General features: G+C 40.0%; 1 protein-coding gene across 1 annotated transcript in view; it reads right to left on the bottom strand.

The window, feature by feature from the left end:
* Nucleotides 1-12,202, bottom strand: part of mafk.S (v-maf avian musculoaponeurotic fibrosarcoma oncogene homolog K S homeolog) — a 24,249-nt gene extending 12,047 nt beyond the window's left edge. The window contains exon 1 of the mRNA XM_018239136.2: nt 12,030-12,202. The gene's annotated coding sequence lies outside the window, so the exon portion shown is untranslated. The remainder of the gene's footprint in view (nt 1-12,029) is intronic.
* Between the last annotated feature and the right edge of the window lie 14,667 nt (nt 12,203-26,869).

A 26,869-nucleotide genomic window follows, 5' to 3' on the forward strand; every position in this document is an offset into this window, starting at 1 on the left:
TCTTTGTGTAGACAACAGATACAAGATGGATAATCAGCACAGATGTGATAACAGGCATGCTGCAATAAACACCGGGCATTCCACTTCAAAGACACGGCTTGTACATGTTCATGACAGAAATAAACAGAACTTCTGATTTAATTAGTGTCATTTTTTGGTATTTGTAGCCCTTTAAATGGGTTGTCAACCCAAAAACTGTTTCCCGATCTGCATTCATTAAAATGTTTCAGTGATTTAGAGTAATTCATCATATGTAATGGCTAAAGCAGCTTCTATCTGTCGTCCTCTTTTGCACTGTGGGTCTGATTCTTCAAACAAGCAGCTCTATCCCTAGCTCTAGCCCTCTGCTATATTGTTTCAATAGTCAGAACCAGAGGAGCAGAGAACAGAAAGGGACAAAGAGAAACAAACAAACAATTAACTTTAAGCAATGACGATGTATAATGTATATTAAAGGAAAACTAAAGCTTAACTGAAGAGATAGGGAAGAAATGTTGTACATTATGTTTTGGGCTTGTATACCAGTCTCAGGTAACCACAGCCCTTTAGCAGTAAAGATCTGTGTCTCCAAAGATGCCCCAGTAGCTCCCCGTCTTCTTTTCTGCTGATTCACTGCACATGCTCTGTGTGTCACTTACTGAGCTTAGGGACAGACTCTCAATATACTGAATATATATATATATATATATATATATATATATATATATATATATATATATATATATATATATATATATATATATATATATATATATCATCATCATCATTTATTATCATCATCATTTATTTATTTAGCGCTGTCAAGATACGCAGTGCTTTATATATATATATATATATATATATATATATATATATATATATATATATATATATATATATATATATAAATGTCACAATATAAGGCTGTTTATCAAATAATTCAGATTATTGGTACATGGCAGCTCAAAACCAGCACAATTAGCATCATAATTCCAACTTTGAAGCCCTGGATTACTAATATGGAGATGCTGAACCTTTAAGCTGGTTCATCTTATAAAATATGGCATTTTAACCATACTCATTTTTAGGGTTTAGTGGCTTACACATTTTTTTTTTTTTTATCAATTATGCAAAAACATTTTTTACATTTTATATATATATATATATATATATATATATATATATATATATATATATATATATATATATATATATATATATATATATATATATATATATATATATATATATACACACACACACACAATCCTTTTAATGGGTGCTAGGGAAACTAATGGTCCAACACAACTAAAGGGGCCAGCTGGGGGTGTAAGTGCATGAGCACTAAAAGTGGTACAACTCTATGTATGAAGTGGGCAAAGATCAAAAAAAGCCTGATTACTGCCTTTTTTTGTCACTTTGCACACTGTGGGGGCACTGTAAATGGGGCCTCAAGTGTTATTAGTACTCCTTATCTGCCCCTGGGACAGCAAAGCCTTACTAATGTAATATTCCTATTCTGCATCTTGAGCTAAAGGTAGTAAGTTAATAAAGGCTGAAACCACCAGTAGGTCTGAGCCCAAACTTTTTATATTACTTATTGCAAAAGCTCAACAAAGAATTAAGCTACAAATGAGCTTCTGTATAAGTTTGAATCCACCACAGCCCTTTACCAGGTAAGATCAACAGAGAAGATGCCCTCAGTAACTCCCTGAGCTTGGGAACCGTTATCTGGAAACCCAGTATTCAGAAAGATCTGCATTATGGGAAGTCCATCTCCCAAGTATTCAATTTTAATCAAATAATTCAGATTTTTATCAATGATTTCTTTATTCTCTGTAACAAATAAACATTACCTTGTTCCTGATCCCAACTAAGATATAATTTACCATTATCGGTAAAAAAACAATCCTGTTATGCTCAATTAATGTTTAATTGATTTTTTAGAAGACTTAAGGTATGAAAATCCAATTTACAGAAAGATCCCATATCAGGAAAATCCCAGGTCCCTAGCATTCTGGATAACAGGTATCATACCAGTATATATACACAATGCAATAGCGACAATAGTAATAAATTCAGATTCACATTACATGACTGCACAGATTCTGCATCAAAATTTACAGTGACCGGGCTTTTAGCACTTTCCGCTTAGGAAAAGATTAGCTTTATAGCAGACGTACACTGAGCATGTGCAATGCCACGGACACTCAAGAGACATCCTAACAGAATCATAAAGGCCCGTGTATAACTTTGCAGCATGGATCATTATTATTACAGGACTTCTGGACCTCGGTACTTGTACAGTAAGTTCAGTAAGTAAAATACAGCATAAAAAATGCTGCGTATTTTTAAGTCATCAAATCAATTCTATTTTCTATTTCTTGCTATGACCACATTTTTATTTTTTATACTGTAGCCCGCACATTTTTTTTTTTTAATATCTGAAACCTTTCCAAATAGTTTTGTCCAGCCAATAATTACTAACTGGAATTCTCGTGTTTCCCGTCATTTGCAACCATTTTTAACCAAATGACCAACTTTGACAGAAATAAAAAATAAAATGAAAACCTCATCTAAACTGGATGGCATTGCATAGGTGCATTGCTATGTATTTTGCATGCCTGAAGATAAATAAGCTTCCATAGGAAAATGAAATGTGACAGCTCTGGAGGAAAGGCTATAACATATTTTTCATGTGATTCATGCAGGGGCCATTGCCAATAATGAACAGCTCACTGCAGCAGCAAGGAGGCAAAGAAAGGAAAAAGGGAAACTGCTTGAACAGAGAAATGTTTTCTTAAAGGAGAAGGAAAGGCTACAATTAAGTAAGCTTTATCAGAGAGGTCTATATAAATATACCAGTAAACCCTCAAAGTAATGCTGCTCTGAGTCTTCTGTCAAAAGAAACATCACATTTCTTTCCTTCTATTGTGTACACATGGGCTTCTGTATTACACTTCCTGTTTTCAGCATAACCTCCAGGTCAGGGCTTGAGCATGCTCAGTTTGCTCCTCTCCCCCTCCCTACTGTAATCTGAGCTCAGACCAGGGAGTGAGCAGGGAGAGACTCGGGCAGGAAGTGATGTCACACCAAGCTAACATGGCTGCTGCCATCCTAAACAAACAGAGAGAGCTTCTAGAGCTGCTACTCAGGTATGGTAAAGCATTCTACAGAAGAAATATAGTGTTATAGCTTGCATTATTGTGGCTAATCTATTGACACTAAAATGCTTTGGTAGCTTTCCTTCTCCTTTAAGATGTGCCAACTGTATAAGCAGGAAAGTGGTGTATTAGAACAGATTAAAAATAGAGCAGTGATAATATGTAGCACTTTTTCTTCCTTAACAGGGTACACTCTTTAACCCCAATTATACGCCTCCGATATAAGGTGCAATAGCAGAATAAATAAGAGTGTATGCAACCAAAGCTTTGTCTGTCATTGTTCTACTGCAAGACGTCAGTGATGGAAAAACCTGACAACCACCAGCAAGGAAATACAAGTACAGAAAGTGCATAACACTGAGTCAGAATACATACTGTGCACTCATCACCACCTACTACCAACAAGGTACCATCCCAAAACATACTGGGGATAGTTAGAAGACACTCCAGCTGATCTTTTAAAATTGTAAAAATAATCAGTATTAACCCTATAAAATAAAGTCATTTCCTTTTATATTCTTTCATCAATTAAGTCGCCTGTTCTTTGGGGGTGACTAATCTCCCCGAACTGCTTCCCTGTGTCTTCCGCCTGCTTCAATGAAAAAACGCCTGCTGCAATGCACTGGCGGCACTTCAATTTTCTGAAGTCGCCTGAAGTGAGGAAACTTCGGGCGACTTCAGAAATCAAAGCGCAGCGATTGAAAAAACGCCTATGAAAAAACACCTGCGGCAATGCACTCGCGGCGCTCCGATTTCTGGTCTAATTGCCCTTCGGGCGACCTCAGAAATCGAAGGGCTGCGAGTGCAATGCCGCAGGCAGTTTTTTCATTGAAGCAGGCGGAACGGAAGACACGGGGAAGCAGTTCTGGGAGATTAGTCGCCCCAAAGAAGAGGCAATTAGTCGACGGGCGACTAAATCTCCCCGAATCTCCAGGTGTGCCCTCACCCTTAAGCTACACATTTATTGTTATTACTACTTTTTATAACTCTATTCTTTCTATTTAGACCCCTCTCCTTCATATCCCAGTCTCTTATTCAAATCAGAGCATGGTTGCTAGGATAATTTGGACCCTAGCAACCAGATTGCTGCAATTGCAAACTGGAGAGCTTCTGAATGAAAAGCTAAACACCCCAAAAAACACAAATTATAAAAAATTAAAACCAATTGCAAATTGTCTCAGAATATCACTCTCTACATCATACTAAAAGTTAACTCAAACTTCAGTAACGTAACTAGAGGGGGCGGGCCCTGGCGCGGGACGCGCAGCTGGGCCCCCTGCCCCCCTCCGTACACCTGGAACCGCCCGGGAATCAGCCCAGAACTGCACGGAATTTGTGCCGCGCAAGCTGCCGGAGGGCCATGAGGGGGTATTGATTTTGCACTACATATTAGAACCAGATGAAAAAGTATTGACTGGTTGCGACCTAGAATACACTAAGAGCTAAAACATGGAAATGTTAGCATTCTAGGAACTCCCTCTTAGTATGGGGGGCAGAGAGTTTGCTAGGTTGCATTTCTTTGAAAACCACTATTGTTTTCCCACAAGGAGTTTGACCTCTGTTAGCCTTTGAAACTATTTTTAGGCTGGAAAATCAGCATTGGCTTTAGGTATGACAAATGAGTACCACAAAGTGATACACTTAAACCCGAGGGCTTAAACTATTATTAAGAGCACAAAAAAAAACATAATTTTCCCTAACAATATGCACATGATGCACAGAATATATCGTATTTGCCAACATTTGACTTTCGGACAGTTGTAGGTGGTTTCAGTAGAGGTGTGTAAAGTGAGACAGTTAAAGCTTAGTCACATATTGTACACCACAATCAGAAATTGTTTTAGGGATCATATTTTGCTCAGTATAATAAAAGTTAAAGGTCACATATTTCTTTTTGTTCCTAATCTGATAATGTTTTTCCCACAGCAAGTGTAAAAGGAGACTAATTAAGAAGTAAACAGGTCGTGTGATTAAGGAGTATGTGTGTGTCATTTGTGGTACTCACGTGTCATGCCTAAAGGCAATGCTGGTTTTACGCTTATTGACTAATTACATTGTATCACCGTATAATTCATTAACTCTGAGGGGCAATAGCCTTATTTTAAACTGGTGAATTGAATTGAAGTGTTCCAGAGGTGTAGGTTAATAGAATGGGCACTCTGGATGGTGGAAACAATAGTGTTTTTTTCATAGCAAGTGCTCTGGCTAAAACATGAGTCCCCAACATTTTTTGGCGGTGGACCGGGGAGGCAGTCGGGTGCCCAGGGGGTCGCGAGGGGGTCAGGAGGGGTCATCGTCCAATTCTGGAGTGCCGGCGTCCGATTCAGGAGCGATGGCGTCCAATTTGGCACACCGGTGTCCAAATCGGGCGCACATCGTTAATTGCACCTAGGCTCAGCGGCCCAGTTGAAAGTACTAGGTGGGCTAAAAGGCTAAAAGATGTTCAGGTTTGTGGGACAGTCTCGATATTAACAGCTCAACCCGCAGTCCCGGATTGTTACTGAAATATCCCGGCTTTCTCTTTGATCTCTTGCACTGAAGAGCTAGAAAAAGATACAAAGTTTCTAAAACTTAACTGGCTTTTGGCAGAGAGCCCAGAATAGTGGCAGGTGCACTTGAGATACTTTTGTAACAATTTAAGATAAACAGGGCTCTTGGGGAAACCGTGACTTGCATCTTAAAGAGCAATGCTCCTTCATTAGCAAAATTGTAATAACTTAAAAACCACAGAAATGTGTTCAGACTTTCATAACCTGCCAAATTTTGCAAAATGAACATGGCAATTAGGGGTGTGGCCACAAAAATGGACATAATCAAAGAATTTTCGCATCTGCTTCTTTCCTTGTATGCATCCAGAACCAATATGTCAGCCCTGGTGCGGGCACACGTGGTGGCTTTCAGCTCAGAAGTGCAAACCCTCACATCCCAGCACAGAAATCCACTGTGTGTCCCCAGCACCAAGTCTAATTTAATGGATCCACAGGCAGATTGTAGCATAGGAGCTGATTCAGCCCTGTGGCATTACCCTAAGGGCTATCTTACTCATGGAGATTTTATGATACCTGTACATCATTTGGAAGCTCCAACATGGTGGAAACATGCCAGATAAGCATTACTGTAAAAAAAAAAAAATGCAATACACTTGTAAAATACACACCCATTTTACACACTAATATCTGCCATAAGAAAGCTAAATTGAGCATCTTCAATTGTAGGACCTGATACACCAGTACCAATCCAGAAGAAGCAAGGATTTAATTCTGCTGCATTGTGCGGCATCATTAGTAATGCCATTACGGAATTTATGCGCTGTGTTGCGGTCCCCGTATTCACCAAAAGCATTTAACCGCAAGTCTTTACCAATATCATCATACAATTATCAGTTATTCATAGCTAGTTATTGCACATTGCGGCAGGGCATATGACAAAGCCTGGATTGAAGTAACGTTGTGGTGGTTTGTCGGAAATGTGAATTAAGAATGAATCATGGGTAATAGTGGCAGATGGAGCCAGGTATGTGTTGGACATTCCCAACAAACCAAATATTGAGTCTAGTACTGCAGTGTTTAGGAACCATAATCACTCATAAAAATGATTTATGTTGCTGCAGATGCCCCATGAGTACACCTGCATGGTCCATTAATGGTAATGGAGGGACAATTTCAAGCAATTTTTGGAAATTATGTAGGTGTCCTACTACCCACAATTGGCCCATATGCCACTGCCCTTATATCAATATTGGCCATTGGTAATGGTTATCAAGGATGTATTTGAACGCTAACAGAAATGTTGCACATTTCATACCATAAGGGTCAGGCCACACAAGCAGATTCGGGGAGATTAGTCGCCCCATCGACAAATCTCCTCTTCGGGGTGACAATCTCCCCAAACTGCCTTCCCCCTGCCCTCTGCTGGCTAAAATGAAAATCATCTGCGGCAATGCAGAGCTCCGTTTACCGAAGTTGCCTCGTGAGAAAACTTCGGGCGAATTCAAAAAAAAGAAACGCCACGCGTGAATTGCCACAGGAGATTTTCATTTTAGCCGGGGAAGGCGGTTCGGGGCGATTGTCGCTCTGAAGAAGAGGAGATTAGTTGCTGGGGCGACTAATCTCCCTGAATCTGCTCATGTGGCCTGACCCTAATGGTGTTAGCAATGGGGCAAGCTAGATCATCTCCATGTCAGCCAAAATAGCTCCTCTATTCTTCATAGGAAACAATAGGAGCTTACATTGTGGTAATTTGAACCATGCTTTCTACTGGTGCCTCGGCTTTGACATTAACAGAGTGCATAGTTTAACGGATTTAAAAGTCAAATGTGCAATCCAGATCTAAAAATACCTAGAGCCAGAAGTAACAATCATGTGGCCCTACATAAGGCTTAGAAAGCAATAATAATTTTGTTACTCTAGAACTGCAGCTAAATACTCCCTGGCAGCAGTCACAAAAAGAATGTGTTACAGGTATGGGAGCTGTTATCCAGAAACCCATTATCCAGAAAGCTCTGAATTACGGAATGGCTATATCGATGGACTCCATTTTATCCAAATAATCCAAGTTTTTAAAAAATGATTTCCTTTTTCTCTGTAATAATATAACGGTACCTTGTACCTTGTGTAGCTAAACCAGCCTATTGGGTTTATCTATTATATTATTTTTAAACATAATTTAATTGTAAGTTCCTTGGCTAATACATAGGGAGCAGTGACTGTGAGTGCATCAGTCAGGGCACTTTCTTTTATATAACATGAAGAACATTGAGCTGCTGTCAGGGGCATTTAGACCGCCCCTGCGTTGTGCCAGCTGGCAGATCAAAATGTCCTATGAGCCACTGGGTCAAGAAAAGCATTATAACAACACAGTATTACTTAAATGTATGGATGCACCGAATCCACTATTTTGGATTCAGCCGAACCCCCGAATCATTCGCAAAAGATTTGGCCCAATAGCGAATAGCAAAAGATTTGGCATATGCAAATTAGGGGTGGGAAGGGAAAACATTTTTAACTTTTTGAGACAAAGTTCCGTCATTTCCTTCCCCACCCCTAATTTGCATATGCATATGCGGGTAGAAGGATTCGGCCGAATCCTAATCCTGCTGAAAAAGGCTGAATCCTGGCCGAATCCCAAACCGAATCCTGGATTCAGTGCATCCCTACTTAAATGTATGCAGCACGCAGATCTGCTGCATGCTTGTAAGCACACACCAAAATAGAGAAATTAAAACTTTTTCAGAACTAAATGACATTTCTTTTAAAAAAAAAGAAATTCCAACGTTTCGACAACATCATAGAGATCTTCCTCAGAGAAAAAACAAGAGTGTAAAGATGGCCATAAACATTACAATTATGATCTTTCCTGAAAAAGATCTTTCCAAGAAAGATTATTTATTTCAATACACTTGTGTAGAGCTGAATCATCAAATATACAGATAGAAACAATAGAATTCTACCTGTATCTGACAATTCAGCACTAACAATGGGCAATTTTTGGCCAGCCTTATATCCAAGTCTTCTGCCGATATTGGCTGGTTGGCTGCACCAAATATTTAAAAAAAGTTTAAATTAAAAAAATTTAAAGCAAGAGATAATTTACAGCTGTTGTGGGATTAAATCAGATCCTTGGGGATAACCAAAGAACCAAGTGAGGCATATAGGATATTGTAAAGCAGGGTGAAGATTGTTGCCCAGGCACTGGGTCCAAAATTGGCAAAAATGATGTGAGTAAAGAAGATCAGGCAGAAAGGTCTTCTCTGGATCCTAAAACCAAGTGCAATCTCAAAAGTACTAAATTATCAATATGCCCAGAGTGGACGGCACCACCCAAACGGAAAAGTGACAGTGTGTGAAGATCTGAGATGAGAGGCCTCATTACTTATAGCTGAAGACAAGTGTAAGAAACACATAACAAGAAACAAAGTAACAAACATTGTGGCCACTAGAGGTCAGGCTTACTAAACACAACATAAAATGGGTTGGTTGAACTATACCTCTCAGAACTATTGGTATAACAATATGGAAAAAAATTGATGTAGTAGGAGGAGCATAATCCCAAAAGTGCAGCATGTATGACCACAAACATGATGTGGAGCAAAAAAATTGGTTAAACGTGAACCTGGCAAATCGTCCGACTGCTTGTCAAAAACGTAATCGAATGCAGGCATAAGCACCACTTTGTGAATGGCAGTTTTAATTGCCCACTAATGCAGTCAAAAGACAGACAGCACAATTACGGGAACACTAGGGGGCAGATTTACTAAGCTCGAGTGAATAGTTCGAATCAAAATATATTCGAATTTCGAAAGTAATTTTTTGGGTACTTCGACCATTGAATTGGTCAAATTCTATCAAATTCTATCGAATCGAATGATTCGAAGTAAAAACTTTGACTTCATACTTCGCCAAATTAAAGCTAACAAAGTCCAATGTTAGCCTATGGGGACCTTCCTCAGCACTTTTCTAAGTTTTTTTTTGTTCGAATAAAAATCCTTCGATCGATCGCTTAAAATCATTTGAGTCGAAGGATTTTATTGTTTGATCGAACGATTTTTATTTAATCAAAACTTTTGCGCTAAAATCCTTCGAATTCGAAGGATTTTACTTCGAGGGTCGAATTCGAGGGTTTTTTAACCCTCGAAATTCGACCCTTGATAAATCTGCCCCTAGGTGTAGTTATAGGAGAACCCCAGCTGATCGTCTGCAAGATTTCGGGTGGTTAGTTACAACTTGCATATAAAAAAAAAACTTTTTAAAATTGTCACGCCCCTTAAAAAAAGTGAATCTTTTTATTTCTCATAGAGTACCTCATAGAAGTACATAATTTTTTTTAAAAATGTGTCAAATGCCACAGTCTGGAGTGATGTGCCCACATGCTTGTCTGTTGGGTGAATTTACCTTAAAGGGGTTGTTCACCTTCCAGAATCTCTGAGTTTCATTAAAGGCAGCTGTTAGGATTGATACAATAGTTACTAATATTTTACAGATGCTGCTGAGAAATGTATCAACTAATTATAACTAAACTAAATGTAGCAAACTGTATTGTGTTCAGAATGTTCCCGGCTCACTGAGCTGCCAGACTGAAACACCAGATACGTTCAACTTCAATTCTGGAAAACCAGTAAAAATAAAACATGGAGAGCAATTGAAAAAAAAGCATTTATTTATTTCTGATGAACAATCTGAAAACAACTGAACGTGTTTGAAAGGTGAACAACCCCTTTAAGGGCAGAGACACACGGTCAGATTCGGGGAGTTTAGTTGCCCAGCGACAAATCTCCTCTTCTTTGGGGCGACAAATCTCCCCAAACTGCCTTCCCTGCCTTCCTTGTGAGGCAACTTCAGGTGACTTCGGAAAATTAAGCGCTCCGAGTGCCGTGCCGGCGCGCTTTTCATTCTAGCCGGCGGGAAGGCAAGGCAGTTTGGGGAGATTAGTCGCCCCGAAGAAGAGCAGATTTGTCACAGGGCAACTAATCTCCCCGAATCTGATGTATGTCTCTGCCCTAAGGGAAAGGAAATGTTTAATCACTGGGGGGGTTCCAAAACGTTAGGACTAACAAAATGCCTTCCCAGTGATTAACCATTTCCTTCTCCTTTAAAAATGCCAGGGGAAATGCCAGCAATGCATTTGTTGACACATCTGATTATACTTAGTGGCAGTAGAGGGAAAGCCGATAACGTGTGCCGCCTGCCATTACTTTAGTACAGGGGTGCCCAAAAGATAGATCGGGATCTACCAGTAGACCTTTAGCTGGGAATCAGTAGATCTCAACACACTCTCAACAATCAGTTTGCCTATATCATCCTCCATTCAGATATTTATTACATTAAGGTTACATAACAAATAGTTATTTATTAAATATAGCAAGATATCTTTTCTCCTATATCAATATTTAAGTAATATTTTCCGTTGAAGAGAATGCTAACAATCATTTTATGGCTGTAGATCACAATGGGACAACCTCACTAAAAGTAGACCTCGCAATTAGAAAAGTATGTGCACTCCTCCTTTAGTACAATAGCTGTACCCTATATAATATCAGTGTCAGTGCCAAGCCACTTCAATGGCCCTCCATCATTTTATAAAGCATGCAGACACTGTGGGCGGCACTATACAAAACTGCACAGCAACACAGGTGCTGGAATATACCCACTGTGGGCTAACCCGGGAACAGCTAACTGGCATGTAATACAATCATTATAGCGTGTATGTGCGATACAGTGCAAGCTCCACTGGGGGAAAGACAGATTTAAATAGTAAACAAACTTTGTAAAGTCCTACGGAATAGGTCAGCGCTATAGAAATGATAATAATAGGGAATCATTATAAATGCTGGCCCAGCAGCTGCAGCTGAAACAATTCTAAAAGCACTATAACCTGTACCATATGGAGGACTAGGATGTCAGCCCTTCCCTGAGTTGTTCTGCCTGTGCAGGATAGGGATTGTTGATCAACAACACCAGCAGGTGGTTCATGTTATAAGTACCCCTTTTCCTCTGCTTATCTAGAATTCTTCCCTTAGGGATATTTTATCCTCCTGCCCCATGTTGATCCTCAGAACTGATGTTAAAGAACAAGTGGCCTTTAGCAAAACAGACCTCCTGCAACCCTCCATCTGTTGTTTAACTACAACTCCCAGCATCCCCCGGAGAGCATTCAGCTGTCAGAGAGAAACAGAGAATTGCAGTTTCAACATTTGGATGGGTTCACGTGAGACATCCCTGATGTTAGGGAATAGAGCTCTTGCCCTCACTGTTCTTGCCTACAGCCAGCTCTGCTGAGTTCTCCTTTAAAGGGACCATATGGTGTCAGCTTTGTCTTGTGTAATGCCATGCCCCTTTCTCTGTCAGTACAGTGCTCCAGAAACAAAATGCTTTAAATCTTGCTTTTTACCTTTTAAAAATGGAATTATAATAGAGCTGCACACAGATCCTCTCTGCCCGGTGTCTACGCTGAAATGAGGGTTGGGCGTGTCCTTTCATTCTGTCACAGGAAATGGTCATAACTGTGAGTGACAAACAACATTCTACAATTCCAGCCCTGGTCCTTCCCCCTGTCAGTCGGCTCCCAGCTCAAGCCCTCCCTCCCTAATCAGCCCTATCTGTGTCACATTGAACCTATTCATGCTGAAGCTTTTCCCCCAGAAGTTCTTTTTTGTTTCCATTATCTTCTGTTCTTTCTCATTCCCAGCATTTTTATTTCCACAACAATTTGCCTTTGTATATGGTCCTCCTTGAAATCTATAGCACTTAATGGATGCTGCGTAGGGTTGCCACCTGGCTGGTATTTTTCTAGCCTGGCCAGTAAAAATGATGCTTGATGCCAATGTTATTAATAAGAAAAAACGGCAAGACTATAGATAGGCCGGTATTTTTTTTTCCAGAAAAGGTGACAACCCTAATGCTGTGTAGTGGCACAACTCTATGGTACCCAGCCAATGGTATCATTTTGCACCTGGAATGAAGATCAAGGGCAGTGGGGTGATAGATTGGGCATTGTCACTCACAAGGGGGAGCTCATCGTACAGTAGTTCCTTACAGATCACCCTATGGCTGTGATCTTCGCTCCACATTAGTCACTTCATGGCCCCCCGACAAAAAAAATTAAAATAAACAATTACAGACCCTCTCCATCTTTTACTATGGCCCCCCTGCAGTCATTGGTTCTGCACCAGTAGTAGTTATCCCACTAATGCTGAGGTTGTCCGGTTGTCACAACACCCCTAATCATTAGATCTGTTGTAACTAAGTGGCCCTCCCTCTGTCACAGAACAACAGCTATCTTCAACCTCGGATGAAATTAGCCATAGTTCTGCTACAGCTTGAAGGCCACTTTCTCAAAAAGAAGGACATACTCAGATCACACCCAATACTTTCATCTATGTCGCATAACTACAACCCCCTCCCATGCCCATATGAATCTGACAGGATGATGGCAGGCAGGAAGGAAGGGGGGAGGGGGCTGTGGGCCCCAGTGTTTGCAGGATCTGCTGATATGTAGTTATACATGGACCACAATGAAGCACCCCATGTGTCAGCACCCTTGCCCAGCGACAAATATCCTCTTCTTCGGGGCGACTAATCTCCCCGAACTGGCTCCCGCCGGACTAGAATGTAAATCACTGGCAGGGAGGCAATAGTCGCACTTCATTTTCCGAAGTTGCCTCACGAGGAAACTTCAGACGACTTTGGAAAACGAAAAGCTCTGCGTGTCATGCCGCCCGCGATTTAGATTCTAGTCGGCGGGAGGCAGTTCGGGGCAATTAGTCGCCCCGAAGAAGAGCCGATTTATCGTTGAGCAACTAAATCTCCCCGAATCTAAGCGTGTGTCTCTGCCCTTATTGGACTCTGGGATGTACATTTATTCATACATACACAGTATATCCCCATATTTAGCATTGATTTAATGAATAGGGCTTGTGCTGATCCTTTGGATCTCCTCCAGTAGTCCACCTAGAAGCAATCCGTATATTAAGCTGCTCATTATCAAAAAAGATAACATGCTTTAGTTGGAGAAAGGGAGGGGTTCATTTATACATAAGCTCCTCAATGGGCTGCAGGTTTGTTTGACTTTGCTCTTTAGGATCACAAAGCAGAATGCAGCTTTGGTTTCATTTTTAAAGGGGTGTTTCACCTTTAAGTTAACTTTTAGTATGTTATAGAATGGCTAATTCTAAGCAACTTTTAAAATGGCCTTCAAATTTTTTTTTTTTAAAGCTTTTGAATTATTTGCCTTTTTTTTGTAACGCTATCTATCTTTCATATGGAGGTCACAGACTCAACCTAAAAATAACAAATGCTACGTAAGGCTACATGCATTTATTGTTATTGCTAATTTCTATTACTCATCTTTCTATACAGGCCCCATTCATATTCCAGTCTCTTATACATATCAATGCATGGTTGCTAGGGTAATATGGACCCTAGCAACCAGATTGCTAAAACTGCAAACTGGAGAGCTGCTGAATAAAAAGCTCAATAACTCAAAAATCACAAATAAAAAATAACCAACTGATTTTCTCATAATATTAATCTCTACATCAATCATACTAAATGTTAATAGAAAAGTACACAACTACTTTAAATAGCAAAAAAACATAAATATTTCCTAATTAAAGGAATAGGCAAAAGCCTGTATAGCACAGTCAGTGTGGTCTAACTCCTCTGTGAATTTTACCTGTATCTAACAATTCAGCACTTTCCAGTGGTCAATGTTAAGGTGCCTTTCCACCTCGGCCAATCAACGAGCCGTCCGATATCAAAGCCTTCCACCGATATCAGTTGGCTTGTCTCCCACCATACTGAATATTGGACAAAAATTAGTTTCTTATGACATCTTATGTATGATTACTTTTGGTCTCTTCCTAAATTAGCTTGGGACCACCACAGTACAAAAAGAAAAAAAAACCACACAAAACACTTAAGATTATTTAGGGTAGAGATACACGCTGCTATTTTAGGAGATAATTCGGTCAGTGACAAATCGATTCTTCTTCGGGCGACTAATCTCCCCGAACTGCCTTTCCAGCCGGCTAGGAAGAAATCATGGCACTTGGATCGCTTCAGCTTTCCAAAGTTGCCCGGTTTCCTCGTAAGGCAGCTTCGGAAAATGATTCGTACCCATAGGCAGTTTGGGGAGATTTGTCGCTGGGCAACTAATCTCCCGAAATAGCAGCATGTATCTCTGCCTTTAATCTCACCCAACCCTTGTTTACACAAAATTTCTTTCCTTTTGGGGAGAAGGGGCTTTTAAAAGAGACATATTGTCTAAAAAATAAAACGTACCAGTGCATTATACTCATTTAGATATAGAAGATTTGTACTTAAAAAAGTAGTCTTTCAGGCTGATTTATTGAATATTTCTGCAAAACCCCCTAATAATCCCTCCCTTTTCTTCCACTTTTTGCTCCCTGAATTCTCAGGCTTTAAAGGGGAGCCAGCAGCTCTCAGCTCAATGCACTGTAGGACAGGAACCAATCAGCAGCTAGCAGGACCTGATAGGGAACTGAAGCCTGTCTGTGCTTGTGAGACTGCAGGGCTGTGATTGGCTGTCCCCCTCCTGCTTCTGGCAGGGACCGTTAGGACACTCCCACCCCTCATTTGAAACACAGACAGGGACCAGAGAACATCTATAGCAGAGGTCCCCAACCTTTTTTTTACCCGTGAGCCACATTCAAATGTAAAAAGAGTTGGGGAGCAACACAAGCATAAAATAGTCCCTTGGGGTGCCAAATAAGGGCTGTGGTGGCTATTTGGTTGCCCCTATGTGGACTAGCAGCCTACAAGAGGCTCTATTCGGCACTATACTTAGTTTTTATGCAATTAAAACTTGCTTCCAAGCTTGGAATTCAAAAATAAGCATCTGCTTTGAGGACACAGAGAGCAACATCCAAGGTGTTGGAGAGCAACATGTTGCTCGCGAGCTACTGGTTGGGGATCACTGATCTATAGGGATCTCCAATAAAGGGGCTATTTTTATAGATAATATAAGTTTTTAGCACCATGTAAAAGCAACACCATATATTACTTATAATAATCTACAAAATTAGGGTTTTTTTTATATTTATCCTATATGGCTCCTTTATGGTAGCAGATACTGTTAGCTAGCAATTTTTTTTTTTTTACAAACCAGAGCTTTAACCGAGACGTGAAAAATATTTTTACTTTGGATTAAATAGTGGGAGCAGAGTATGGTGGTAGTTGTGGTTCTTCCCTGGAACAAGTAGAAGCTGTGAGCAGGAAAAAAAGAAATGACTAAAGAATTGTGTACAACACAGCTTTTTTTATTCGCTGGTATGCGTTGTGGCGAGCAATCGATGAATTTCTTAGTTTTACCCAAATCTTGGAAGCTGAGATTGATAACCACCGTGAAAAAGGCACAATGCCTATTTTATTTCCTAATAGTACAAGCTGTGAAATAAAACATAGAAAATTGTGCCCACAGCCTGCAGTACTCCACACAGGGATGCACAACTGCGGGCTTTAAGTTGTTAGGTAGTTCTGGTATGTGTGTTCCATAACAGCTGTAGGCTTGTGAGCTGGGTCTGCATGCGATAAGATGAATCTCCCCAAAGTGGCTGCTGTAAGGCGGCTCATTGCTGCTGCAAAATCCTCAGGTATGTCTCCTTGTCATTCATTTCTAAGAGACCATCATTTAGTCTCACTTCTGCCTGCTTGACTCATTTTTTTGTCATTCACATGGAACATGCACTTTCATATTCTGCATAATTGATATATAAAGGGGCAGATTTATCAAGGGTCGAAGTGAATTCGAAGGAATTTTCGAAGTAAAAAAATTCGAAATCGAAGTAATTTTTTGGATACTTCGACCATCGAATAGGATACTACGACTTCGAATTTGATTCTAAGTAAAATCGTTCGACCATTCAATAATCGAAATACTTTAAAGGGATCCTGTCATCGGAAAACATGTTTTTTTCAAAACGCATCAGTTAATAGTGCTACTCCATCAGAATTCTGCACTGAAATCCATTTCTCAAAAGAGCAAACAGATTTTTTTATATCCAATTTTGAAATCTGACATGGGGCTAGACATTTTGTCAATTTCCCAGCTGCCCCTGGTCATGTGACTTGTGCCTGCACTTTAGGAGAGAAATGCTTTCTGGCAGGCTGCTGTTTTTCCTTCTCAATGTAACTGAATGTGTCTCAGCGGAACATGGGTTTTTACTATTGAGTGTTGTTCTTAGATCTACCAGGCAGCTGTTATCTTGTGTTAGGGAGCTGTTATCTGGTTACCTTCCCATTGTTCTTTTGTTTGGCTGCTGGGGGGGGGAAGGGACAACGATAACAAATGTATCAACTAAATGTATCAGGTTAGAACAGTTACAGAGTCAGCTCCAAAAAGACATAAAAAGACAAAAAATTTAAATGAAATTAGTAAACTTCAATATTAGAAAACTCTTTATTTCAATGATTTACTTTACTATAAAGTGCAGCTTACTATAAAATCTAAAATCCCACATATTTACATTTATATATACCTGTCTATAGGCTGTGTGATGCTACCTATGACACAATCCATCTTGTAGCCATAAATAGCGGCTGCTAATGGAAACAAATCGCAAAGAATCTTCAATATTTTAACTGCTGTGATTCCCTCAGGGAAAACCGATGTGATCAAATTGCAATCATAGTTGAGGATCAGTGGGAAACACTTGACTGAGCAATCTTTGACAGACCCACCAAGTGCTTTAAGCCGGCCATAGATGTTGAGATTTTTAAAAGATCAGATCCTGATCGTGAGACCACGATCTTCTCAGAACGATCTTACGAATTTACCATCAACTAAAAAGACCAATTTGCCAGGAAAACAAAGGGGAGCTGCCTGCTTGGCCCTGCAAACATAGATAGATTGCACTGGGACCGACAAAGATTTTTTGACCTGGCCGATCAATTTCCTGACAGATGTCGGCCGAAAAATCGTAAGATGTACGATCGTTCGAATCCCACTGAACGCACGATAATTTTGAAGGATTGGTCGGGCTTCCCTAAAATCGGTCGTTCGGCAAGAAGAATCGTCGCGTCTATGGGGAGCTTTAGCCTGAAAAGTGTCTCTCGTGATAAAGGGTGAGCTGAATTGTACACCATCACCATTATGATGGTGATAGCCTAAACAGGCTATGCAAACTATGTAGTTCCTGTTGCAACTTTATATGCAACTTTATATGCAAATTCACTAAAGGGCGAAGTGACTAACGTTAGAGAAAAAATCCGCCAGCATGACGTCATTTCGGGACTTTGCAGATTTACTAACGGGTGCAGGCGTAACTTTGCTAGCGAAGGAGATAGACTCTAGCTCTATTTCGCACTCTTACGCCAGGCGAAGTTTCGCTCTGGCGAAAGAGTGTTACTTTTGCAAATTTACTAAGATGCGCCTTTTACTCAATGTTACCTGTTCTGCCAGACTTGCCTTCGCCAGCTAGAACCAGGAGAAGATCAATGGAGTGTATAGGGCTTCTTCAATTTCTAGTTGAAAATTTTTCTAAGTCCCAAAAAACGCTGGCGTCTTTTACTTTTTCAGGGTGATAGGCTGCAAAAGTTTGTAAAAAAATTTTTTTTTGGGTACCCGAGCTCCCCCATACATTTCCTAACATATGACACATAAACTATACATTGGGCTCATTTGTAGGGCAATATAACACCTGTATTTTATTTTATTAACGTTTCCTGGGCTTGTGTAATGTAATGTATTTGCTGCAACATATACATCCATTCAACTTTAACTTCCCGCGCATGCAAATTAGCCAACGCTAGCGCAAATTCGCTTCGCTTGGTGCAGTAACGCTAGTGCAACTTTTCCAGAGTTCAGCACCCTGGACGCAACTTCAGATTTTAGTGAATTAGTGTTGTCCTGGTGAATCTACGACTGGCGAAGTGTTGCGATGTGAGTGAGGCTTTCGCTGGCAAATTTACGGAGGTTAGTGAATTTGCCCTATAGTTCCCTATTCAATTAATTGTGATTGCTCACTTCCCTTATGAAGTTGGCTTATGCATAGTTTGATCAATAAACCACACTGCATTGCCAGCTGTTTGCAGGGGGATTGTGATACTAAGGGGCGATTTATTAAGGGTCGAATTTTTATTTTGTTCAAAACTCTCAACTTTGAATTGTGAATTATCCAAACTCGATTTGAGTTTTAATTCAGATTGTAATTTCGATATTTATCATACTCTGGCCCTTTAAGAACTCAAAATCTACTATTCGCCACCTTAAACCTTCCGAATTGCTGTATAAGTCAATGGGAGAGATCCAGGGATCAATTTGGTGAAGTTTGCAGCCTTCCCGACATACTCAAATCGAGTTTTTTATAATTTGAGTTTTTCTAATTCAAATCGAATTTGATTCAAGTTTTCGGGTCGATTCAATTTGTCCGAGCTGAGAAAATTCGATTGTATTAATCCATTTCGATTGGTCGAATTTAGAATTTATGGGAGTTTTTACTTACATGAATTCGAAATTCGACCCTTGATAAATGTGCCTCGCTTAGTTAGACTGTGGTGGGAAAGGCTTTAACCAGGCAGCAAGAGGAAAACACTTCTTTAATATGGTAAAGTTGAAATATTTTCTAAAAACAAGGTTGAGGTAGGGTTCTAGTTATTGAATAATTAATCACTATAATGAAAAAAATTTTTATTGTTACATGCAATGGTAATTAAAATACTAAATCATGCAAACTGTTTTCCACTTTCTGAATGTTGCAGGGCATCCGCCTCCAGGGGACTTTATTGTCTTGGGATCCAAGGGCCAAAACAGTGATTCAAAAGCAACATCCAGCCTCCTGAAGCTGGCTGCTTCTGGATTGAGTTCAGAATGGAAATGTGAGGCCTCTGCTACTTTAGCCAGCACATCTGCACTGACTGGCCTCACTAAGTGCCCCAAACTCTCATCCACTGCCCCCACTGAGTGCCTTGGGAAGCCTGGCAGAAGCTGCCGTGGCAGAGAAAAGAGCCATTTCTCCATCAATAAAGGAGCCATCTGTTGTTCCAATTAAAGGTGCCAGTTAAAATGTTTGCAGTACAATTTGTACTTTGTTTGAGACTAGAAATCACATTGCAGCCCCATAAGCAGCTCTTTACATTCCAAATTCCTATTTATTTTTCTGGTTCATATTTCCGTGCGCTGGGAACCTTTCCAGAATTTCTAGTAGTAGAGGTCTGTTTTGAAAAAATTTGTCACAGTTGTTCTACAAATGTGGTTTGCCTTTAACCTGAAATTCTACAGTCATTACGGTGACAGCAGTGCTTGTATATTATTACATTTATAGAAATTTTATTGCTTTCCAAATAAAAACAAACATTTATTTTTCTTGGGTATAAAGTAATTGCAAAGACTCTCCCCAGTCTGATTGTGGAAAGTTTTGACTTACCTGATACCTAGGCCATTACTCCTATTTGCTAAAAACTGCACCAACCGGGGTACTTCTATAAGTTGACCGTAGTGATGGGAGAATTTACTCGCCAGGCATGAATTTGCGGCGAATTTGCCCGTTTTGCTGCTGGTGAATAAATTCACAAATTTACCGCAAAAATTTGCTGGCAAAAATTCACCGTTGTTGAAAAATTTTTGACGCAGGCAACGGTTTTCAATGCCGGCGTCAAAGTTTTTCCGACACCGCCGGCGCCCTTTTAGACGCCAATAAACAGACGCCCATTGAAATCGCCGTTTCGTCCATCACTAGTCGGCAGCCAATGGACAATTTCTCTAGAAATCTCCTGTGTTTACTTACTGCAACATTTAGGTATAAGGAGGTGCGGCTGATGGCAGTACAGTGATTGGAAATGTGGCTGCAGAACCCTAAGGTAAAATTCTGGTCAAACCAAACAGCTTGCAGTCTACAGTTCTCTTGCATTTATGGCTCTTGTTGCATAAATATTCCCCGTCCTGAAGTTGAAGCTTTGAAAAATCCCCTTTGGCTTCAATTACTCCTTCAAGTCTTTTGGGGTGAGAACTTAACAGCTTTGTGTTATGTTTACCGAGTGATGAAAAGTCCAAGGAGATGAAAACTTATTGCAAGGCACTATATAACCCCAGTAGACCTACAATTGCCCCTGGATCTCCCCATCCTTTATTATTTTGGTGATTGTTCAGAAGTACTGTTTTTATTTTTGGCTAGTGGGTCTACTGAAGAAATGAGTTAACGTGGTGGCACACATGAAGATTCGGGGAGATTAGTTGCCCAGCTACAAATCTTCTCTTCTTGAGGCGACTAATCTCCCCAAAATGCCTTCCCGCCTGCAAGAATGCAAATCACCAGCGGGATGGCATATGATTTCCGAAGTTTCCTTGTCAGTAGCACTTTGTGTTTAAATATATTTTTACTTACCCTTGGAGTGCTCCCACAACCCCCCTTTATTGCATTTTGTATTGTAGCAGAGAATTTTTTCGCCTTGTTTCGCACCGAAAATGACGCCCATAGACTTGTATGGCGGCGTGCGTAAAGAAAAAAATGACACTCATCAAAATAATTTTGGCGCACGTCAGAAAAATTACACCGTCCATAGACTTTAATGGGCGTCGGCGACATTTCACTGGTGGCGAATTTTTGGCAAAACGGGTCAAATTCGCCCGAGCCTAATGACAAATAAAAAATGTTTCTAATATAGTTAGCCAAAAATGTAATGCATGAAGGCAGGATTGAGCAGAACCCAACTTGCTGCTTCTCAGCTCTCTAACTTAGTCAGCCACTTTAAGGGGGCCCACATGGGACATAACTGTTCAGTGAGTTTGCAATTGATCCTCAGCATTCAGCTCAGATTCAAAAGCAAACCGTTATGATCTATGTGGCTCCCCCTCAAATCACTGATTGGTTACTGCCTGGTAACCAATCAGTGGAAAGCAAGAGAGCTGCAAATCAGGAATTAGCGTTCTGGCTAATATGTGAGACATCCAGTCACTCCAGCCTTTATACATTACATTTTTGACTAACTAACTATATTAGATATAAACATATATATATAAAGTACTGGAATATAGGTTTTCTGTCAATAGATATTAATTACTAAGTGAATATATGTGTACGTTTAGTTTGAAAAATATTACATATACAGTAAAATGTAAACCTTCTATATAATTTTATAATCTGTTAAATTTTATTCTGGAGAATTGTATCACAGTTTTCTTGAAATGACATTGGGCTATGATTATTTTCTTCATTTAAAACTGCTTGTTTTGTCACATGAGATTGAATTAGCCCCAAGCTAATGGCAGGAAGACTTGCTGAAGAAATCTTAATTTCCATCTTGAACATTGCCTCCACTCCACTAGGGATAGCTATTGATTTGCTTTGGATTGGCTTTTTATAAAGCAGCTTAAATGTCTCATATATTTTCTTATATATACTGTACTTATATATACTGTATTTCTTGTGTTTTTGTTACAGATTTAAGAGATTCTACTACCTTTTCAGTACCAGATCGCTGCAATTCAGTGATGCAGTATGGTGGCTACACACGGTTGTTCCTACAAACTGTAAACTCTCTCCTAAAGACTATGCACATTGGTACACCTTGCTTTTATTTATTTTACTGCAGCTTCACTATCTTGTTTGACACCAAAGATTATTTATATAGCGCTGCCACATGAAGATTGTTTTTCTCGAAGTATAGAAATATATTCTGCCCACAACTCAGTCGATTACAGTTTGTCAAGTTTAGAAATAGAACATCTGGAATTCTGTTCCATTCTTGTCTTAAGGTGGCCATACACGGCCGATAAAAGCTACTGACAGACCGAGTCGGCAGCTTATTGGCCCGTGTATGGGGCCCCAACGGCCGGGCTTCCCCGATCGAGATCAGGCCGACTTTCGGATGGGACTAAAAATCCCGTCGGATCGCGGCTGCATCTGTTCATTGATGTGGTCCAGCGATCCAACCACACGTTACCATTTGTTAGGATCCTCAAGGTGGGCATATTGGGGAGAAATCCGCTCATTTGGCGACATCGCCACCTTTAACTAAAGCTCTCCCATAGATAAATAGTGTTGATCTGTGATGCAGTAGACAACCATGCTCAAAAAAAATTAGAATTTTGACGCCCGCGTCAATTCTGACACTCGCATTAATTTTGACGCCGGCGTTAAAGTCAATGGGAGTCCGAATAATGTTGACGCGCAACGGTTTTGACGTGAGCAACTTTTCCTACGCGCGTCCAAATTTTTTAGACACTGGTGAATTTTCTGGGCAGTTTCGAGAATGTATTTGCCGGAGACAAAACACTGAAATTCTCTGCAAATTTGCGCCTGCTGAATTTATTCGCCCATCACTAGACAGGATTAATGGGTAGGGGCGAAGAGTTTCCAGACTTGGACTCAAGTCCCCCCCCCCAGGTGGGCAGTCATCAGTTGTACTCCCGTAGCTTGGGGAATAGGGTTTTTCATTTTTGTTTAATACAATTACCCAGTTCAGTAGCATACAGCATATTGAACATGTTCAAGTTTCTGTGGATTGCCAGTGTTATTGGATTCTGAATCCGTGAGCCACGGCTGCTTCTCATGAAGAGGTGGGCACGTTAGTGGCTCCCTAACTGTCATTTAGTTATAGTACTGAGAACACTAGTGATAGGCAAATTTATTCGCCAGGTGCAAATTAGTGGACGAATTTCTGCGTTTTGCAGCCGACAAATACGTTTGCAAAATTGCAGTGAAAATTCACCAGCATCAAAAAATTTTGGACGCACGTCAAAAGTGACACAGGTGTCAAAATTCACGTTTGGTTAATTTTTCTCTGTTTCGCAGGAAATTCGCAAATTTTATGGCTAAGCAAAACAAATTCACCCATCACTAATCCTGTCCTCTAAATAGTCATTTATGATGATTTTCAAAGTTTTTTGACACCGGCCACAATCCTGACGCTGGCAACAAGTAAACGAACGGCCATTGACTTTAAACGCTGGCGTCAAAGTTCGCATTTTGTTTATGGGACAAATTCGCCCATCACTAGAGAACACTTACCAAAGACGAGTCTGCTCTGTTTAACCTGCAAAGATCACTACAAGCAAACCCATATGCAAAATGGTAGATTCTCCAATGAGAAAATAATAGAGGAGCCAGTCTATTGTTCTAGTTGGTTGACTTGGGAACCGAACATTCAGTTCACCCTATACTTTTCCATCTTCCTTTGTTATGCAACACAGTTTGTATTATATGGGTGCTGTATTGGATAATAAAACACATTTATAATCTGTTTAGATTGTATTTTACGCTATGCTCTGCAAACCAAATTAGATCAGCGGAAGCTGCTATATACCTTCTTTCAACTTCAAGCCAGTCTCTCTATATTGTAACATTACCACTATCAAGTGGTAAACAATAGCTGTTTTATCAAAATGTATATAGAATTCCCGAAGCATGCTGATAGATATAAGAGGAGAGAGGCAGAAAAGTAATGTTTTTAGGCTTCCAATGAATCTATACCTTTACTTTAAGGCTTACCTTATGGAAAACCAATAAATGACAAACGCAATTTACCAATAGGGATGTTTCCTTGCCCTGCTGTAACTCATACTAACTTCTTATTTGGATGCTTGGGGAACAGGGAAACAAGGTTATTTGCTTAGACAGGGAAAAAAAGAAGAAGAAAGCATTAACTGTTTAGAGTATATAATTGTCCCAAATGTTTAAAGGGATTGTTCACCTTTGAGTTAACTTTTAGTATAATGTAGAGAGTGATATTCTGAGACAATTTGCAATTTTTTTTTATTATTTGTGGTTTTTGTTAGTTTGCTTTTAGTGATGGGCGAATTTGGGGCGTTTCGCTTTGCCGAAAAATTCACAAATTTCCAGTGAAACGGCGAAGAATTCAGGAAACGGCAGCGGCATCTCGTTTTTGACGCCGGCGAATTTTCATGGCGGTTTTGCGAATTTATCGCTGGCGGCGAATCGCGGGAATTCGCCCATCACTATTTGCTTTTATTCAGCAGCTCTCCAGTTTGCAATTTCAGCAAGGGTCCAAATGACCCTAGTAACCAGTCATTGATTTCAATGAGAGGTTGGAAAATGAATAGGACAGGGCCCGGAATAGAAATATGAGTAATAAAAAGTAGCAATAACAATAAATGTGTAGTCTTACAGAGTATTTGTTTCCTAGATGGGGTCAGGGACCCCCATTTGAAAGCTGGAAAGAGTCAGAAGAAAAAGGCAAATAGTTTAAAAGCTATAAAAAATGATGAAGGCCAATTGAAAAGTTGCTTCAAATCAGCCATACTACAACAGTTAACTTAAGTTAACTTAAAATGAAACCCCGACCTCAGCAAGCAAATTAAACTATAGCTCACCCGATACAGAGCTTGACCCTGGTGTATGAACCCCAGGTCCATCACTTTCGGGCACAACCTACTCGGAAAAGTACTGAATCAAGGAGAAACAAATGTGGTTCAAACTCATTGATCTCAAATGGTGGCTCAAGATACGAAACGCGTTAGGACAATTTGTTTTAACTTCATGGAAGAAAAATTGAGTTTTATCAACACCGGTGTGTGCTTCAGGAGTGCGTGCTCATTCTTCTATTGTCTGCCTTACTTAACCTCACCATTAAATTACCTGTAAATAAGACCTTACGACTAAAGGCTGTGTAATGTAGTGCCTTGTCTAGCCATGTGGTAGAGTCCTGCAGCGGGTCGGGTAGCCTGGGTTACCCGCAAAAAAAGCGGGAATAAGGGGAGGATTTTCAGGTTGGGTATAGCCGTGGGTCTGCAGGTCGGGTTGCGGGTCTCATCTAAATTTCTTATTTCATGTAATATTGTCCATATTTTACTCCTTTTAAAGCTTTACAAAGCTTGTTTCTGTCCCTGGCCACTTTTGATGATGTCACTTCCGGTTTGCAGCACCATCACTTCCTGTTTGATGTTGGTCGGCGGGTTGCGGGTCAGGTTGTAGATAAGGCAGTTGCAGGTCCAGGTCGGGTAGCGGAACAAAGTGGGTAAATATGCGGGTTGCAGTTCGGGTCGCAGGTTCAGTTCAGGTACGGGTCTTGGAAATTGGTTTCGTGCAGGATCCTACCATGTGGGGTGTTAGCTGTAGGTAGTAGCGATGAGCAAAATTCCATAGACTCAAAACAGTTTGTTACTCAGCAGAAAAAATTGTCGCTCATGGACTTAAATGCATTTGGTGAATTTTTAGCTGTTTCGTGAATTGTCACAGAAAGTGTCAGATTCGCCCATCACTAGTAGGTAGTTCTTATACATTCACAATCCTGTTATATGAACACTTTAATGATTGGCAGGAATTTTTCTGCGAAACGCCCCAAATTCGCCCATCACTAGTTTTCATAACTTTGATCTTGTTTTATTTGTTTTGCAATCATTTTCTTTGGCTTTGTTCTGTACGGAGTTTTCCACAAAAACTAAATTTTTTTCTGAGTTTTCGGAGTTTTTTGCGCCGAAACCCCGAAATCATCGGATATCAGTACGAACATCAGCGCAGACACTTGGACCTTCCCCATTGACTTATACGGGACCTTGAGAGCTTTTACGGGGTCTTGTATTCTGAGTATATAGACCATCGGACTTTAAAAAAATCTCAAAATATTTGTATTTTTTTTTTTTGCTCCGAGAACTACGAATTATTGGAGGTTCGAATATTTGGACCTTGATAAATAACCCCCATAGCATGATGTAGAGAGTGATATTCTGAGACAATTTGCAATTGTTTTTCATTTTTTATTATTTGTGTTTTTTGAGTTATTTAGGCTTAGGCTCTCCAGTTTGCAATTTCAGCCATCTGTTTGCTAGGTTCCGAATTCCCCTAGCAACCATGCATTGATTTAAATAAGAGACTGGAGTAGGAATAGGAGAGACCTGAATAGAAAGATGATTAATAAAAAGTAGCAATAACAATTAATGTGTAGCCTTACAGAGCATTTGCTTTTTAGATGGGGTCAGTGACCCCATTGAAAGAGGCAAATAATTAAAAAACTATAAAAAAAAAAATAATGAAGGCCAATTTAAAAGTGGCTTAGAATTGGCCGTTCTATAACATACTAAAAATTAACTAAAAGTTGAACCACCCTTTAATGGACTTTTCTATAGCAGAAACAACTTCTTAGGTTTTGTATTTCCTCTACAAATATAAATCTATGCACATACACACACAAGCATTATGTAAAGCAAAAAAACTTGAAGATATAGTAGCTATTTAAGGCTTCTTTTTTTCAGGGTACACGTAACCCAGATTAGTGATGTGCGAAAAATTTGCCGCAAATCCGGCCCTTCGCCAGCGC

Source organism: Xenopus laevis, chromosome 9_10S, assembly GCF_017654675.1.
Source record: "Xenopus laevis strain J_2021 chromosome 9_10S, Xenopus_laevis_v10.1, whole genome shotgun sequence".
In the NCBI taxonomy this organism is placed as follows: Eukaryota; Metazoa; Chordata; class Amphibia; order Anura; family Pipidae; genus Xenopus; species Xenopus laevis.